Here is a 14178-nt window from a genome sequence, read left to right as displayed (position 1 = left end):
TAAGATACACAACTCGACTTTACATATAGTTATATAAAATACTCACAATAGATATTAAATACTAAAAATTACTGCATGTAATTTAAAATACAGACAATAAACTGACTGTTTTTACTGTCAAAGATGCTATGCATACTATATATTCAAAATTGGGTGTTGAGGAGGCGAATGGAGGAAGATACAAAACTGGATAAGGCTCTTCTGGTGCTGATGGGCCAGGGTTCCAGATGGCATGAGAGTGTAGTTTATGTGAAGTGTATGCATAATGCCCAATATTATTTGCAGAGCCTTCTTTATTGTCCATCTCTTATGGGTGCTGCTGAGTGATTCTTGTTCCTGGCGAATGATTTTAATACTTATTCTGACAATTCTGTTGAGAGGGCTGAGGTTGATAGTGTCCATTGCTCTGAACCATGCCGTGCTGTTGTAGGCTAATATTGATTCAATGAAGCATTGATAAAATGTCTGGAGAAGCAATGGCTGGACCTGAAGTTGTTGGCATTTTGAGAGTATCACCCCACCACTGGTCTTAAAGGTGATTTTGTCATCTATAGTTGTGCCGAGGCCATTGATTTGGATGATAGAATTAACTGCCCTTTCACCTATCTTTATATCATCTGCAAACTTCGTTGCAAAGTTTGCAGACAATATTAAGATAGGTGAAAGGGCAGTTAATTTTCAGGAAGTAGAGAGGCTACAGAAGGATTTAGACAGATTGGTGGCATCCGTTAATCTCGCGTGACCATGGATCTGCGCCTGGAAGGTCTTGCTTCAGTCTGTGTTAGAGCAGCGTCTGTTGTGCCTGTGGAGTCCCACACGGGAGTGACAGTCTCGGCTGCATCGACTGCACTTGAAGGCGCTGTCCTCCAGTGTTGTCTTGGTGCTGTTTTTCTGACGAGTGCGCTTTTCTTCAGCAGCAAGCCTCAGCTTCTCTTCTCCTCTTTTTAGACCTCTGCGTAGTTCCGGCCTCCAGTGAGAGCGATCGCTTGCAATGTCCTCCCACCTCTCGACGTTCATTTTCAGTGACTTCATGTCTCTCTTGCAAACACGTCTTTGAAACGAAGATGGGGCTGCCCTTGTGCTCTCTTGCCGGAGGCCAGTTCCCCGTACAGCAGGTTAGGAAAATGGCAAAGAAATGGCAGATGGAATACAGTATCAGGAAGTGTTATGGTCATGCGCTTTGGTAGAAGAAATGAAAGGGTTGACTATTTCCTTAATGGAGATAAAATACAAAAAAAAACTGAAGGACAAAGGGACTTAGGAGCCCTTGTGCAGAATTCCCCAGAGATTAATTTTTCAGGTTGAATACTGGGCTTGTATTCGCTGGAATTCAGAAGAATGAGGGGTAACCTCATTGAAACCTATCGAATAGCGAATGCCCTTGATAGGGTGGATGTGGAGAGGAAGTTTCTTATGGCGGAAGTGTCTAAGACCAGGGGACACAGCCTCAGGGTAGAGGGGCATCATTTTAGAATGGAGACCAATGGAGATCTTATCTTCACAATTAGCCAAGTAATGACTTAAAATACTCTGCACAGCATGACGATCATAGTGAAATGCTGGAACTTGGAACAACAAAAAGGTATCTGGAGGAACTCAGGAAGCCAGGCAGTATCTTTGGAAGAGGAAATCATAAACACGAGAGATTCTACAGAGGCTGGAAATCCAGAGCAACACACACAAAATGCTGAAGGAACTCAGCATCAGCAGGTCAGACAGCATCTATGGAGGGGAATAAACAGCTTACATTTTGGGCCTGCAACATCAACACTGTTCATTCCCCTCTATCGATGCTGCCAGACTTGCTGAGTTCCTTCAGCCTTTTCAAAGTTCAAAAGTTCAAAGTAAATGTGCTATCAAAGTACACATAATGTCACCATATACAACCCTGCGATTTATTTTCTTGTGGGCGTACTCAATAAATCTATAATACAATATTAGCCATAACAAAACCAATAAAAGACCACACCAACATGAGTATTCAGTCAGAGTACAAAAGACAACAAACTGTGCAAATACAAAAAAAGGAGACAGTGATATTGAATAAGTAAGCAATAAATATCGAGAGCGTGAGATGAAAATTTCTTGAAATTGAGTCCATAGGTTGTGGGAACATTTCAATGAGGGGCAAATGAAGTTGTGTGAGGTTATCCCTTTGGTTCAAGAGACTATTGGCTGATGGATAATAACTGTTCCTGAACCTGGTGGTGTGAATCCTAAGGCTCCTGTACCTTCCTCCTGATGACAGCAGCTAGAAGAGAGCACATCCTGGGTTGTGTAGGTCCCTGAGGATAGATACTGTGTGTGTTGCACTGAAAATCTGTGGAGAGAAATGTACAGTTGACATTTTAGTTGTGACCCTTCATCTGGGACTCTTCATTACAGAGTTGAGTTCAATGCCTGGAACTTCAGATTGCATCCAGAACTCTAAAATATGGTACTACCGATATTGTCTAACTGGAGCTATATTTCGGCTACCAGTCGTCAATACGTTTTTTGAAAGGCAATGTTTTGTTTTCATTCATTCATTACGTGCCATGTCATATGACATGGGCAATCATAGTCTTTACATGACCATGGTTATTCTTGGCAAATTTTTCTGCAGAAGTGATTGCCCTTGCCTTCTTCTGGATAATGTCTTTACAAGGGGGGTGACCCCAGCCATTATCAATACTCTTCAGAGATTGTCTGCCTGGAGTCAGTGGTCGGATAAACAGGATGTGTGATATCCACCAGCTGCTCATACGACAATCCACCACTTGCTCCCATGGTTTTATATGACTTTAGTCAGGGTGGGATGGGGGGAGGAGTGCAACACCTTGCCCAAGGTTGACCTGCAGACTTGTAAAGATGTCTCCCCCAGCCACCCAGAAACATGTTTTTAACATCTGAAATTATTCTCATAGCTCAGAGGCTTCATTTCAGTTTTTTTCATGATTCTAGTGATAAAAAATGTAATGATCATTTTCCCTTTACCACAGAGTTGACGACAACAAACCCCTGCCTTTCATCTCCCTTCCTCTGAAGTACATTGTGATCTCATTTGCTAACTGCTTAAAAAGGAATTGTTTGTGTAGCTAACTAGTGTGCTATTAATAGGTGGGTAACTCATTTCAGATTCTGTCCCACTTTGATAACTAGGGCATGCAGCGCTGCTTGCTTCTGCAGAATTCCTTTACATTCAGAGGAGTAGAACTACTCCAAAAGCCCCAGCTCTTTTACACATCCATAGAAACTGGGAGATCTGCATTCTCTTACCCTCATCCTTAATTTAGTAGCTTTGCCCAATGTACTTTTAAATCTTGCAGCAAATGTTGCTTATCTAGAATACAGAACATTGATCATCATAGTATAGTACAGTCTCACTGGCCCACAATGTTGTGCCAAATTCTTAACCTGCTCTAAGATCAATCTAACCCTTCCCTCATACATTACTTTCCAAATTTCGAACATCAATTCAAGTGTCTCTTAAATGTCCCTAATGTATCTGCCACTACCACCACCCCGACAGTGTCTTCCATGCACCCACCACTCCTCAATCCAGGCAACATCTTGCTAAATCTCCTTTGTGCCTTCTCTAAAGCATCTATGTTCCTCCCTATAATGAGGTGACCAGAACCGATCACAATGTTGGAAGTATAGTCTAACCAGAGTTTTATTGAGCTGCCACCTCATGGCTCTAGTACTCAGTCCAACAACTGCTGTGCCAACACACCATGCACCTTCTCAACAGCGCTGTCAACTTGTGCAGGAACTCTGACGGATACATAAACATGGACTCCAAGATCTCTCTGTTCCTCCACACTGCTAAGAATCTTGCCATTAACCCTGTATTCTGACTTGAAATTTGTTTCAAATATCTATAAGCAGCATCTCTTTCACTTAGACCTTGGCAGTAATTCACTGCTCTTTTGAAGTTTGGGTAGGGTTCTTCTTTTGTGTGGTAACTTAACTCAGTCTGTGAACTCAGTGCCTTCTTGTACACACATCGCAGGGGTACAGCTATTCCAAATACTTACAACCCAGCCCTGCTGCCTCATTAGCTCTCTTACCCAAATTAAGTTCTGGAATAGCATGCACATGTTTGGTTCATAGCAATAAGGAAAGATGTATGATTCCCTCCACAAGTTAACAAGTCCCACATCCTCTCACTTAGTTGAGGGAATTTGCTTCCAGCTGGGGTCGTATCCCACACTCTCATCTGCTGCGGCAAGTGCTCTTCTCTTACCACAGAGACTGAATTAGGACTGGCTTGTTGTTTCAAGGTGGGGTAAGCTGAGGAAGGATCTGAGAGGAGGACACAAAATGAGAGGGAGAATAGATAGGGTGCAGTGTGAAAAATAATTCTTCATAATGGGCGGGGAGGGGCACAGTAGCATAGTGGTTAGCATAATGCTTTACAGCCACAGCTGTAAGATCAGGGTTCAATTCCTGCCACTGTCTATAAGGAGTTTGCACATTCTCTCTGTAATTGCATGGGTTTCTGCCAAGTGCTCCAATTTCCTCCCACGTTCCAAAGATGTACGATCTGAAATTAGTCAGGTGTGCACATGGTATTTTGGCACTGGAAGCAGGTCAGTACTTTAAGGCTGCTCCCAGCACATTCTCAGACTGATTGTTGTTGATACAAACCACACACATATTTTGTTGTTTCAATGTACGTGTGAAAATCTTTAATTTTTAAATATCTATAATCTGAGAACAAAGTGAGGAGTGAAAAGGTGAGAGAAAATCTGAGAAAAAAAAATCACACAGAAGGTGGTTAAAGTCTGGAACTTCAACCACGTTTAAGAAGATGGTGGTGGCTGGTATTAAATTGTATCTGGATATGCACTTGAATGGGCATATCATTAGAAAACTAACGACCAAGTGCTGGTCAATGGGATGAGAACAGGATTTAGCGTCCTTGTTCAAGAAAAAAGAACATTGCCATGTAAATCATTTGGAAAAATAATGAAGTATTTTCCTTTCTTGCGAGAGATACAAAGTACAATGGGGAAACAAGAGATCCTGCAGATGTGGAAAATCTTGATAGATACACACAAAATGCTGGAGGAAGTTAGCAAGTCCGGCAGCAGCTATGGAGGGAATAAACAGTCGACATTTTGGGCTGAAACCCTTTATCAGGTCTGGGAAGAAGGGGGCAGAAACCAGAATAAGAAAGTTGTGGGGGGGGAGTGGTAAGATGAAGACTACAAGTTGCCAGATGATAGGTGAGATCAGAGAGAGGGACAGGCAGGGTGGGGGGGGGAGTAATTGGGAGGGGATAGGTGGAAGAGGTAAAGGGCTGAAAAAGAAGGAACCTAATAGGAGAGGATAATTAACCCTGGAAGAAAAAGAAGGAAGAGAGTATCTAGAGGGAAGTGAGGAGAAGGAAAGAGGTGAAAGGTTACATTTGTTGTGTTGTATTCTGAGCCCATAATCTTCCAATCTTTTTAACACTGTCTTAAAATTTTGGAGATGTTCCTTGTCATCCTTACCAGGAACGATGATGTCATCCAGGTAACACTGAGTGCCTGGACTTTCTGCCAGAGTGCAGGTACAGATGTTACTCCGAAATTAAGCCTATTATAGTGATAAAGTCCTTTGTGAGTGTTGAAAGTGAAACACTCCTTGGACTCTTCTTCCATCTCCATCTGTAAGTAGGCCTTAGCTAAGTCCACTTTGCGGAAGTGTTTTCTCCAGATAGGTTCACAAAGATATCCTCTATTCTGCGCAAGAAATTTTGATCAACTGTACTTTCAGTACTGCAATGCTGGTGACCTTGAAATCACCACAGATCATGGCAGACCCATTCTTCTTGGCTACTGGGACAACTGGTGTTGCCCATGGGCTCCAACTCAGCCTTAGAAAGAATTCCTTCAGCATTTATGTGATCTAGCTCACTGGCTACTTCGTCACAGATGGCACTAGGAACCATAATGTGCTTTGCAAAACTTGGGTGTTGTATTTTCATTTAACACTACTTTACCCTTGACATCTTTGAGTTTTCCAATGCCATCCTTAAACATTGATGCGGCGTCATCCAGTATCTTTCTTAGTTCACTTTCAGTTGACTCTATTGTAGGGGATGTGGCATGAAAATGGTGGATGGATCTCCAATCAATTTGTAGTTGTCTCAGCTATTCACACCCCTACAATGCTGCCCTCCTGTTTATTCCAGATACAAGCCCAATGCGGATTTTCATTGTTTATTTCACTGTTATGAATGTCATTCTCCAGTGTAAGTTCTTAGATATTTGCAGGCTTCAATCTAGTATCGCAGAAATGCCGTTCAAACTCATTTTGTAGAATGACTGAAACAGCTGAGCGAGTGTCAAATTCCATTTTAATTCACTTGCCTTTCACTTCTAATTTAAGCTATATTGCTTGTCTTTTGTTTGTTGTCATATTGTAGATCTCAGGGCTACTCATTCCTATGTTACTCTCATCACTACAAGATTTTTCATCAACAGCTCGCAGATTAATGCCCTTTTTAACTGCAAATTGACTCTTTATTTTTTTCTCTTCCCTGTGCAGTACATTTATTTTATTTGCCCCACATGGTCTTCATATGTGCCCTACTTTATTGCATTATCTGCAAGTTTCACTTTGATCCTGCATTAGTCTTGTGTATGTAAGACTCTGCCACAACGGTAACAGAATTCGTTCGGACAGGCCAGTTTCGGGTTGGACGCTGTAATTTTGTTCATGCCAGTTTCATTCCTGACTGCAACTCAATTGCATCTCTGTTTATTACTTTCATTGATACGGCTATTTCAACTGCACTTTTAAATATAATTTGTGCTTCAGTTAGGAGCCATATTTGAATGCTTTCTTGTAAGGTTCAACAAACTAAATGATTTCTCAGAGTATCATTAAGCCCATTACTGAACTGACAGTGCTCAGACAACTTCTTCAATTCAGCCACTACTACTAATACTACGTCGACTCAGGACTAGGGGGCCAGCGTTGGGCACGATGACGGACTCTCCACTTCTCCCTCTCCTTCGTCAGTGTGTTCAGTTCATCTACATTAGCCACGCTGCTGTCTCCTAGGAGCGTGTTGACCATAGTCTTGGGAGGGCGCCCAGGGTTCATCCTCCCATGCTTGGGCTCCCATATGATGACTACGCTGGCGGGTAGCTTGGGGTGGCGTAGACAGTGCCCCGCTAGTTGCAGTCTTCTCGCCTCGATTTTAGTGGTGAGCATCGGTAGGTTGTTATAGAGCTCAACGTTCATCATGTGCTGTTGCCAACTCACGTCAAGAGCCATCCGGAGCATTCGTGTATAGCAACCATCTAGAGACTTTCGCATAGTCTTGGTGAGTGTCCATGTCTCGCATCCGTACATGAGAATGGACTCTATGACTGCTATGAAAATCCTCTTTTTAAGCCCTCTGGGCTTAAGAGATCAATTTAGCCACTTACACTGAAATAGACTCCCTTTTTGTTGATTCAGCATATTAACCCTAAAACATTCTGCAATCAACAATTGTTTTGGTTCCAAATGTTTCTGCATTACTTTCACAATGTCAGCAAAGCTCGAATTCAGTCAAATTTCTAAGAAAACTGCATGACTTTAAACCCAATGCACTCAGTAAAGCTGGTACTTGTTTCTCATTGGCTATTTCATTTACTTTAAAATACTGCTCAATTTTCTCATAACACAATATCCAATTATCCCTTATGAAATCAAATGCATCAATCTGTCCATTTTAGCCAGTCGTTTTTTGTTTTTTTTTATTTTTATTTATTAACACTGGTACTCTGTTTAGATTATGAGGACACTCAGTCCTCTTTTATTGTCATTTAGAAATGCATGCATTAAAAAATGATACAATGTTCCTCCAGTATGATACCACAGAAACACAAGACAGACCAAGAGTAAAACTGACAAAAAACACATAATTATAACATATAGTTACAACAGTGCAAAGCAATACCATAATTTGATAAGAGCAGACCATGGGCACGGTAAAAAAAAGTCTCAAAGTCTCTCGAAAGTCCCATCATCTCACACAGATGGTAAAAGGGAGAAACTCTCCCTGCCATGAGCTTCCAGCGCTGCAAACTTGCTGATGCAGCATCCTGGAAACACCTGGCCACGGTCCGTCCGAAAACTTCAAGCCTCCGATCAGCCCTCCGACACCGAGCACCGAGCACCATCTCTGCCGAGCACTTCGACCCCGGCCCCGGCTGCCAAGCAACTGGCAAAGCCAAGGATTTGGGGCCTTCCCCTCCAGAGATTTTGGATCACACAGTAGCGGCGGCAGTGAAACAGGCATTTCAGAAGTTTCACCAGATGTTCCTCCATGCTCTCACGTCTGCCTCCATCAAATCAGAATTGTGCACGGCATCCTACTTGACAGATAACAGATATTCAAATACCAGGGAGGCTGCGCGTGCTGCGTCGTGCCGCCATCTCCTCCTCCCAATGATTTTGTTTGTTTGCTGCTTTATTTTAAATTTGATATCTGTCTCTGAAGAGACACAGCTTGTCCTGTGTTGCTTTTTTTAAACACAAACGTCTCACCGTGCTTCATCAGGTAGGTAGTCATCCCAGGTTCATTTAAAACTTCCTCATCACCACTATAATGTTTTGTAACTCCAAAACCTAACACCAATTGGAAGAAAAACAAGGGAGTCTAAATTTATTTTGATTTTAAGTGAGGCACTCATGTATGATGTGGTGCCTTAACAATGTATGTCATTTACATACTTTTACAAAAAAAAAACCATAAATGAATTCTTAATCACAGAATGTATTAGAATATTACTGAAATATTCAATAGACAATAGAAACCAGTCTTGGATTAGTATTGATCTTATTGAATGGAGAAGAATGTTTGAGGGCCCATTTGATTCTTTCCTTAAAGTTAGTTCAGAAAGATTTTTAACCTGACACTGTAGCGCATCATTCTGAAGGCAAGCAGTAGTCCAGTTATCTTTTCATGCTTGGGCCTTAAACAAATGCTTTACTTTCAGTGCTTTGTTAATTCAGAGTGACTGTTGCAATTCCTTACCACTTTGATCATCAGATCAAAGCAGTATTTTTCCCACTTGTACAGTAATTATGTGCACCTACATTTCTGAGTTTTAGACAGCATTTTATAAAATCATGGCCCGCTTATATTTAAACATTTACTTCTCTCAAGTTAAATGGGTTCTGTTTGCCGCATTTAAGAAACAGAGTACTCCCAAAATGATGGATATATTTGTTGACTGAATGTCACAATACTGAACAAGCTGTTAAAATCTGTTAAGAGATCACTAAGGAGCACTTCACAATCAGAGACAGTGGAGTTAAAACAAGATTTAGACAGCTAGAACAAAAACACAATTTGCATTCCTGTTCATAGCTGACTAGCTTAGAAATTTGCAATCCTTCTTTTTCTAAGTACCTATTTATTAAGTTCAAGTTCATGTTTATCGTTATCTGTGCATGTATACAACCAAATGAAACAACGTTCCTCCGGGATTGAGTACACCCTCACATAGCACATGAAACAAAATATCACCACAAATAAGTTAATAGAATACAATTCAAAATGCATGTAAAGTGCACAGTGCAGGTAAACTGTAAACAGCTTGCTCTCCTAGTTATGAGACCTCAGTGGTAACAGGGTATTCGTTAGTCTCACAGCGTGGGGGAAGAAGCTGTTACCCAGTCTTGATGCTCCTGTAACGTCTTCCTGATGGTAGTGGGTCAAATACATTGTGGGATGGGTGATAGGGATGTTCCACAATACGTCAGGCTCTTCGTACACAATATTCCCAGTAAATGTCACAGACAGTAGGAGAGGGAGACCCTATTACTTTGGAATGCATATCTCAAAGGAAATAGGAAGTTCAGAATGTCTGGGCTTAGTGACACTTGACTTTCACTACCCCAACCAAATCCAGTCTTAATGTTTGCAAAAATAGTTTTCTGCTAACTTGCAGATGAGCTCAGAATTTCTTTTCTCCTCTGACATCAGGCAGCTTTCTTTCAGTTTCACTGCTGTGGGCTTGTGAGCTGAAACATTTACCGTTCCTCTCCTTCCACAGATGCTGCCTGACCCACTGAGTTCCTCGAGCAGTTTAGCAGTTTAACTTTTTGCTCCAGATCCCTTCATCTGCAGTCCTTTGTATCTGTCTCTCTCTTCTTTCAAAGATCTGTATTGTTACAGTCATAGAGCTCAACAGCACAGAAACAGGCACTTCGCTCCATCTAGTCCATGTTGATCTATTTTTCCCATGGATCTGCAACTGGATCATAGTCCTCCATACCCCTCACATCCATGTACTTATCCAAATTTTGTTTAAATGCTGAAATTAAACCTACATTCACCACTTCCGCTGTCACACTCTCACTACCCTCTGAGTGAAAAAGCCACCACCCCCATGTTCCTCTTAAATATTTCACCTTATTTTCTACGTAAGTAAATTGTGACATTGTTCTGGAAAGCCCTGAATCCAAAACAAGGAATTAACATTCATATTTACCCTTCGAATGAAAATTTGCTCTAACAAATGAAATTACAGACCCAGCAGCCATTTTATTAGTTACACCTGTACACCCACTCATGTGCCAGCAATTCAATGCAAAAAAACATGCAGACATGGTCAAGAAGTTCAGTTGTTAACCAGATCAAACATCAGAATAGGAAATATGATCTGAGTGACTTTGACCATGTGCTGCCAGACAAGGTGGTTTAAGTTTCTCAGAAATTGCTGGTACCCTGAGATCTTCATGCACAACAATCTCTAGAACTTACAGAGGATGTTGTGAAAAGCAAAACTAAACTGCAATAACTGGCAGTTCTGTGGGTAAAAAATGCCTTTTGAATGAGACAGGTCACAGGACAATGGCCAGACTGGTTCAACCTAACAGGAAGGCGACAGTAACTCAAATAACCACACATCACAACAGCGATGTGCAGGTGAGTATCTCTGAATGTACAACATGATGAAACTTAAAATGGATGGGTTACAGCAGCAGAAGACTATAAACATATATTCAGTGACCATTCATTAGGCACGGGAGGTACCTAATAAAGTGGCCACTAAGTGTAGAATTTCTGCCATACAAAGAAGGCCAATCAGTCCATCAATTGATTGCCAACTCCTTGAGAAGAATTTTATTCAAACTCACCCTTCAGTGATAGACCGAGCATTTACTTGGCAGGAATACAAAGCTTGAGTTTGCTATGGGAGTTATGAAAGAAGAGATTTCATCACAGATGCCACACTGAAATCAAAGCTGCTGTAAGATTAGGTTTAGGAATGATCTTCTAAGCTACTTTCTTTAATAACTAGTGTCCACATTCTTTTGTTTGTACCGTTGCTTTAATTTTAGATGATTTTTCTGTTCTTAGTAGTTTTCAACAAAGTTTGCAATTTTTGGTTATCCCTCAAGTCTTTTTAAACTGACACTAAATCAACATTGGCAGGAACAACAATTATGGAGCAATTGAGCTATGTCTTAATTATTTCTTTGGGAAAACAGTCTTTTATATAATCATGAACTTCTTTTACTTTTCATCCCATATAATTTCTTCAGTTTTTCACCAGTCTTTCTCATGACCCTCAAACCACTGATCAACTGATATAATGCCATATGTGACATTAGAGTCATAGTCGTAGAAAATTACAGCACAGAAACAGGCCCTTTGACCCATCTAGTCCATGCTGAGCCACTTAAACTACCTACTCGCATCAACCAGCACTTGGACCATAGCCATTATGTACTTATCCCTAACCACTAAAGCATTGAAATCAGGCTTGCATGCAAAGCCTGTGCTGGCAGCTCATTCCGCATTCTCATGACCCTCTGAGAAAAAAAGATTCCCCTCACTTTCCCCTTAAACCTTTCACCTTTCATCCTTAACCCATAACCTCTAATTACATTCCTACTCAATCACAGTGTAAAAAATCTGTTTGCATTTACCCTATCTATACCCTTCATAATTTTGTATACCCCTATCAAATCTCCTCTCCGTCTTCTATGTTCCAAGAGATAGAGTCCTAACTTATTCAATCTTTCCTTATAACTCAGGTCATCCAGTCCTGGAAACATCCTTGTAATTTTTCTCTGTACTTTTTCAACCTCATTTATGTTATGTCCTGTAGGTAGATTAACCACACTGGATACAATACTTCAAATTAGGTTTCACCAATATCTTATACAACTTCAACATAACATCCTATCTCCTGTACTCGTTACTTTGATTTATGAAGACCAATGTGTCAAAAGCTTTCTTTAGGACCGTACCCATCTGTGACAACACTTTCAATGAACAATGGATCTGAATTCCATGATCTCTTTGTTCTACTGCACTCCTTAGTGCCCTGCCATTCACGTGTGTGTAAGACCTACTTTGGTTGGGCCTACAGAAGTGCAAAAGCTTTCACTTGTCTCATTAATTCCCATCTGCCAGTTTTCAGCCTATTTTTCCAGCTGGTCCAGATCCTGCTGCAAGTTCTGGTAGTCTTCCCCGCTATCGACTACACCCCCAATCTTAGTGTCATTTGCACATTTGTTGATTCAGTTAACTACATTATCAAACAATAATGGACCAGCACCGATCCATGCAGCACTCCACTAGTCACAGGCCTCCAGTTAGAGAGGCAACCATCCACTACCACTCTCTGGCTACTCCCACAACGCCAATATCTAATCCAATTTGCCACTTCATCTTGAATGCTGAGTGATTGAACCTTCTCTACCAACTTCCCATGTGGGATCTTATCAAACACCTTGCTAAGGTCCATGTCTATCCAATTACTCATATATCTCTCATCTATTAAAATACCTTCCAAATAATTTCCCACAACTGATGTTAGGCTCACCAGCCTATAATTTCCTGGTTTATCTTTAGAGCCTTTCTTAAACAGCTGAACAAGTTTAGCTATCTTCCAATCCTCTGGCACCTCATCTGTCGCTAAGGATGACTTAAATATCTTTGCTAAGGCTCCTTCAGTTTCTGCACTTGCCTCCCACAGGATCTGAGGGAACAACTAGTCAGGCCTTGGAGATTTATCTACCCTAACTTGCCTCAAGACAGCAAACACCTCATCCTCTGTAAACTGTAAAGGGTCCATCACCTCACCAATTTTGCCTCACTTCGATAAGCTCGGTGTCTGTCTCCCGAGTAAATGTGTGTGTGTGGCATCGGTTAGTCCCGCGAGACCATGGATTTATGCTTGGATTCTCCAAGGTGCAGGCCTGGGCAAGGTTTTATGGAAGACCAGCAATTGTCCATACAGCAAGTTTCCCCTCTCCACGCCACCGGTGTTGTCCAAGGGAAAGGCAAGGGCCGATACAGCTTGGCACCAGTGACGTCGCAGGAGTTGCCAGAACGAGGTTGAAGACAACGTCGGACTGCTTTAGGGACTCCAGCTCCGGATTTGTCCTCAGGGTTTACGTCCAAAGCATTGCCCATGTGTGGGTATGGCCACAAGGCAGCAGAGGTTTGAAATCAGAGTTTTCCCTCTCTTAGATGGACTGCCTACCCAGGCTGACGAGCTCCATCTACCCGAAGCACTGGTTTTAAGGCACCAGGACCCGCTTTCACTTCATCCTGTCAGTAGAAACAGTTCCGCCGGGCCTGGAGACTAAGCCACATGAGAAGGCCAGGAGTTGGACTTGGTTGTCAGAGGTGATTTGAGTCACATGCCGTGAGGAGCACTTCTGAGGTGGTGGGAGCTTGTCCCCACTACCACTCCTCAGCTTGACAACCTTGGAACCTATACATATCAAAAAATCCATTTAAGATCTCCCCCATCTCTTTTGGTTCCACACATAGATAACTATTCTGATCTCCCAGAGGACCAAATTTGTCCTTGCAATTCTTTTGCTCTTAACGTACCTGGAGAATCTTTTAGGATTCTGCTTCCCCTTGTCTGCTAGGGCAACATCATACCTTCTTTTAGCCCTCCTGATTTCTTTCATAGGAGTTCTTTTGCATTTCTTGTACTCCTCGAGTATCCCATTTGTTCCTACCTGTCCATGCCTGCCATGCTCCCCCTTTTCTCTCTCTTAGCCAGAGCCTCATATCTCTTGAGAACCAAGGTTCCCTAAACCTGTTATTTTTACCTTTTATTCTGACAGGCACATACAAGCTTTGGACTCTCAAAATCTCTCTTTTGAAGGTCTACCACTTACCAAAACAGAAAACAGGCTGGCCCAAATCACACTTGCCAGATCATTTCTAAT

The sequence above is a fragment of the Mobula birostris genome, chromosome 7 (assembly GCF_030028105.1).
Source record: "Mobula birostris isolate sMobBir1 chromosome 7, sMobBir1.hap1, whole genome shotgun sequence".
Taxonomy (NCBI): Eukaryota; Metazoa; Chordata; class Chondrichthyes; order Myliobatiformes; family Myliobatidae; genus Mobula; species Mobula birostris.
The sequence above is the reverse complement of the archived record's forward strand: the minus strand, read 5'-3'. Positions refer to the sequence as shown.